The sequence below is a fragment of the Narcine bancroftii genome, chromosome 1, assembly GCF_036971445.1.
Source record: "Narcine bancroftii isolate sNarBan1 chromosome 1, sNarBan1.hap1, whole genome shotgun sequence".
Classification (NCBI taxonomy): domain Eukaryota; kingdom Metazoa; phylum Chordata; class Chondrichthyes; order Torpediniformes; family Narcinidae; genus Narcine; species Narcine bancroftii.
Genome location: NC_091469.1, coordinates 74,517,122 through 74,523,090, shown reverse-complemented (window position 1 = coordinate 74,523,090; position 5,969 = coordinate 74,517,122). Strand labels below are relative to the sequence as shown.

The 5,969-nt window shown below is 40.3% G+C and overlaps 1 long non-coding RNA gene across 1 annotated transcript; it reads right to left on the bottom strand.

Moving 5' to 3' along the window:
- Positions 1-316: 316 nt before the first annotated feature.
- Positions 317-4,866, bottom strand: LOC138738568 (uncharacterized). The gene is made up of 4 exons (XR_011341610.1): positions 4,793-4,866; positions 2,693-2,903; positions 851-928; positions 317-499 (listed from the first exon to the last, which is right to left on the bottom strand). It is a non-coding gene; the product is annotated as an uncharacterized lncRNA (long non-coding RNA).
- Between the last annotated feature and the right edge of the window lie 1,103 nt (positions 4,867-5,969).

Below are 5,969 nucleotides of genomic sequence, written 5' to 3'. Positions count from 1 at the left end.
TCGAGTACAGAAAGGTACATATTAGTCAAAAGACCTATTTCTGTACTGTGTAACTATGACATCAAACTCCAAGGGTTTCCTTCACTGGATTTGCCAGCACATTGAGGATAATGAGTTTTAAACACACCATTATTGTTTAGGCAAGACATGGACTATAAACTTTAATTTATTACTATGTTTTTGTATTAATATGTAGTAATTCATGTCATCAAACAGGATTTGTAAAGATTGTCTTTTTGGTGCATCATGTAAACATTGTTTCAACAAATTAGCTGACATTATCATGCTACTGTTTGTCGGCGTTTGCCATGTGCAATTGGATTTCCTTTATTTCTTTATTTTAATAAGGCTTCAGAACTGTTTTTACTAATACATTTAAAAGAATGGAAATGTGTATCTATTACAAGTGATCAATAAGATGAAGCAATACGGTACACAGAGGTTTTCAATTTCAGACTTTTTTCTCCAGCTGGGTTTAAATAGAATTATGATTTCCTACCTGGAAGGAGATTTAAAAACAAAATGTTAATCTTCTCTTCCTGTAAGAATCTGCCATTTCTAATCTCTGCTTGTCGTAAGAGTTCCTGCACTGAGATTTGTAAAAAAAAAATCACATTCAAAACTAGATAAATTAGCATCTAGGCTTATCTTGAGTGTCAATCACAGATTGCTTTACGTGACAGAAATCAGTACTAGACTAATAATCCAGAACAGTGGGTCAGCACTCAATATTTTTGGCCTGCCATCTCCATGATGGACCTGGATGTCAATCTATAAGAGTTAATTGTGGATACACTGGAAGTACAAGTGCAATAACAGTAAGCTTGTAAGGGCTTAGTATCTCACTCACCATTTCCCTGCCGTTGTGAATCAGGTCTCTATCATTTGTTTCAGTCTGCTGGGTCACAGGCATTTCTTGACTGCCGATCTACCATAGACACAACAAGGGTAATACATTTGTTCAGTGTTACCATTCCCCTGGTTCAGACTAATCCCTTTAAATAATCTAAGGCATGTCTTGTAAGCATTGTCAAGATCTGCTTCTCCACGTATGACCTGCATCATCTTCAGGTCACACTTATGTGTTCTCAGGTCACAGACGTGATGTTGAAGCAGAAATTGCAAGCTGTTGGACACCACTGCACCTGGCTGGGTTCCTATGCGCATTAGTACATCAAATGCATGAAGAATTATTGCAGATTTTAAGCAACTTGCAGTAAGGCTCCTGCTTCTATGAAATTAAATTGTGTTGTGCACAAAAGTGAATTGTGGGCTGAAATGGCCTGTTATCGTGTTATATATCTAAATTTTAAAAAAAATTGGGCTTTACATTTGAATTCAACATATAACAAATATACAGCACATAGTTGAACAACTTGTGTTTTTAAAAATATTTTATTTAACATTTTTCCATACATGTAGTAAAAGAATTAATACAATAATACATGTTCCAAAAAGTAAACAAATTAGGAATTACATACATGATGGTATTTAGCCCCCCCCCCACCAACCCCCCCACCCGAAAAACATCTCTCCCTCAAAATTACCAATATAAAAAGTACAATATAGTTATACGAAATAAAAGATAAAGAAAAAACATTTTTTTAGGATTGCATATAGGAATGTCAACTAACATATTTTAAAAAAATCATTAAAATAATTCAGAGGACATTCTCACAGGTCCAGAGGCATTGGAAGGACAATTTTACAAATTTAAACCTAATATTTGGGCATGTGGGAGCCAAATTTGCAAAAAAAATAGGATATTTTTCAAATTATATGTAATTTTTTTAAAGGAATACAACTTTGAATTTCTTTATTCCATCTTACCATACCCAAATAGATATCTGATTTCCAAGTAACTGCAATACATTTCCTTGCCACCGGTAATGCAACTTTAACAAATTCCAATTGATATATTGATATATTGATAATTTTAATTTTGCTCAAGTAAAGTTTGTTTGCTGCAAAATTCAATTCAGAACTGAGTTTACATGTTAAAATATTGTTTCTTTATTTTTGATTATTGTGGATTGATTTGTATGTAATGTAGTTATTGGTTCTGTATTGAATCAATGTAGGCAGTTTAGTCCAGTGGTTCTCACATACCACTTTAAGTAATTCCTACGCCATAAGTGCTCTTGATTAGTAAGGGATTGCTTAAGGTGGCATGTGAGTGGAAGGAAAAAAGTTTGAAAACTTAATTGACTCAATGTGCACAATTTGATAGCTCCAAAGAAAATGGGCCAATGACATTTTTTCTTAGCAATATATTTCAATAATTGGGTCTTGAGCTGTGGTTCTCAACCTTTTTTTCCCCACTCACATACCACTTTATGTAATCACTTACTAATCACAGAGCACCTATGGCATAGGTGAGTGGATAGAAAAAGTGGTATGTGAGTGGATAGAAAAAGTTTGAAAACCACTGCTTTAGCCACGCAAGTGACACCATAAAACTAGTGATCCAGAGTAAAATGTGATGAAGATGATGACAAAATTTTGTTGAAGCAATAACTACAGTCTAGTATTTGAGTGCAATTTGGAGAAGTGATCCAGTGGAATATTAGGGTCAGGCCTGGTATTTCAGAGATGTTAGATAAATCTTGCAGTGAAAAATTCACAGAAACTGTGAGATCATGTATGTTATAATTAGTTGCATTTATAACTGTATATTGATCTATATAGTTACCATGGATGACATGGTATTCATCATGTAAATAGAAGCCACGGATGAGCCAAGAGATCTACAAGCTGTAGAAGAACAGATCTGTGTTGTTCGGATCAGGAGATTCATAAATATACAGAAAGACATCCAGAAGGTCATGACAAATGCAAAGAGACCATTTCAGATCAAGCACAATACTCAGATGGATGTTTAACGACTTGCATGCCATCGCATCCTGTAAAGCAAAACAATGCAATGCAATTAACTGTGATACAGTGATCTAAATGCCTTCAATGTTTGCTTCAAAAGGTCACAGTCCCTGGTGATGTGTGCTCCCATTTGAATAAGCTGATGTAACCAGAACCTTTAGGAGCATGAATCTTCAAAGCACCTGACCTAGACAGAGACCCTGGCTTTGTCCTTAAAAACCCACGCAAACCTTCTTGCTGGAGATCTTTTCAACCACTCAATACAACAGTGAGAAGTCTCCACTTCAGAAGAACATCCATTGTTCCAGGCCCCAAAGAAGTGCAGGGTGACGTGCCTCAACAATTATGAGCTGGTAGCATTGACATCTCCTGTGCTGAAACTCTTTGGGAGGTTGGTTATGGAATTAATCAATTCCTGGTCTTAGGAAGGACCTGAACTCACCTCTGTTCATCTATTAATGCAACAGGTTAATGATAGAAGCCATCCCACCATTCTATCTTAGATAACTTGGACCACAGGAACACCTATGTTAGGCTGTTTTTCATACCAGCAAAACTAACGACCAAAATAAGGGGCCTAAGATTCAATTTGTCCGCCTGAAAATGGATCCTTAACTTCCTCATCAACAGATCCCAATATGAGATAACAGATCAGCACGTGCACACACACACACACACACACACACACACACACACACACACACACACACACACACACACACACACACACACACACACACACACACACACACACACACACACACACACAGACACCATCCACATTGAGCAGATGTTTGAAAGATGAGGCCTTCCACTCCAGGACATTTGAAATCTCCTCTTACTTTAATAAACATGGATTTCCCCTAACTGCTATTTATAAAGCCCACACCTGTATCTCCTCCAATTTTTGTTCTTCTGCCCTTACCCCACCACCCCTCAAGGCAGAACAAGGACAGAGTCCATCTGGTCCTTTGTTTCCATTCCACTAAATTCCTGCATCTAATATATTATTTTCTGACACTTCCACCAACTTCAGTGTGATCGCACTACCAGCCACATCTTCCACTCTGCACCCCTTTTAGAGTCTTCCCAATACTCCCTGGTCTGATCATCCCTCCCTGACTACCCTTCTACCCTTTTAGGCACTTCCCACTGTAACTGCAAAAAAGCAAAACTTGTCCAAACAGCTCTTTCTCACCTCAATTCAAACAGACCTTCCAGGTAAGTTGGAGCTTTACGTGCACACTATCCAACGTAATCTGCTGCATTTAGTGAGATTGGTGCAGCCTCCTCTACATCGGTGAAACCAAAGACAGATTGTATGTCCTCTTCACCAAACATCCTCACACTGTTTGTGGGTGTAAACTTGAGATTCCTGGAACCAGCCATTTCAACTCTCTCAATCATTCCAACTCTGTCCTTGGGGGGCAGTGTGTTCTGAATTTCGGATTTTTCTGGATTTCGGAAAGCCAGATTTAAGCCCATCTGAATTGTGCTACCGTATACACCCCCACCTTCTTCCAGTCGCGCTGCTGTCTATCCTCCCCCTCACCTGCTTGACTCGCACTGCCGAACTCCCCCCAATCACCTAACTTGCACTGCCGGTCTCTCCCCCTCACCTGCCCGACCTGCGCTGCCATCTCTTTCCACACTTGCCGGATTTTGGAGCTTTCTGTATTTTAGATGTCCGAATAAAGGATTGTGTACCTGTATTACGTCTTTCCTTGGTCTCAAATATTGTTACTGTGAATACTGTGAAGCCAAATGTAAATCGGAGAAGCAACACACCTCTCTCTTTCTCTCTCTCTCTCTCTCTCTCTCTCTCTCTCTCTCTCTCTCTCTCTCTCTTTCTCTCTCTCTCTCTCTCTCTCTCTCTACCTCCATTGCCATCTCTCTCATTCTTTCCCCTTCTCACCAACTCCTTCCTCATGGTTTCTCCCTCAAACTGTCTCTCAAACTCCTGTAGTGCCTTATCAGAGGCTTAATCGAACCGGCTCAGGAGGTTCCGAGTGACGTCGTGACATCACAATGTGATGACATAATTGGGAACATGAAGGGTTTTAAAAAGCTGCGTGTGACTGTTTGATTAAATGACTTTTACTGAACTTCGACTCAACTACATCTGATCATTTTCCTGTTCTCCATTTCACACTGTGACACAGTTGCTACCTTGGTGACCCTGAGAGGCCCAAACAGATTTTGTACCCAACATGAACAACGCAGTGGTTTAATTCAAACTGTCTGTCTTTTGGACCACTCAACCTGAAGTTTGGTTCAGGCAGGCTGAAGCACAGTTCCAGTTTTGCAAGATAGAAGTTGAAGCCACTAAGTACCAACATGTGGTAAGCGTCCACGACCAGGACACAAAGGCAAGTACAAAGCCCTAAAAGCCTTCCTTCTTCGAATTTACTGTCTCGCACAAGCGAGATGCACAGCTCCTCCATATCAAGAGCCTGGGGACGACACCCCTTCGGAGTTAATGAACAACATGTTGGCACTGACAGATGGCCATAAGCCTTGATTCCTCTTCGAGCAATTGTTTTTACAGCATATGCCAGATGTCATCCGCTTTATTTTGTCTGTCGAGGACTTTGATAACCTTCGAACTGTGGCCACCGTGCAGACATTCTGTGGCACCCAAAACAGCAAGGCGCAAGGCCCACAGAAATTAATTCTATATCACACCCAAAGGCCCAGGCCACACTGGTACCGGTGGCAAGGGCACATATTTCCCTGGCTAAGCTTGACTCCATGACAATGGCTATGGTGGCTGGCCACTGTAACAGCCTATTCTACATCTGGGACGAATTCTCCCAGCGCAAATTTCTAGTTGGCTCATGTGCGGAGGTTAGTGTACTTCCTCCTTCGGGCTTTGACACCCCTAGCAGGAGCTTGGGTCTGGCGCACACTGTGGTGAATAATAGTTTGATTTGTATATATGGCAAACAGACTATACCCCTGAAATTCGGTGGCAATAAGTTCACATAAGTTACTTTGTTCACCTTGCTGCTGTATCCTGGCTATTGCTGGGTGCTGACTTCCTCAGAGCCAACTCTCTGATGGTGGTCTTAAAAGGGTGCTGGTTGGTGAAC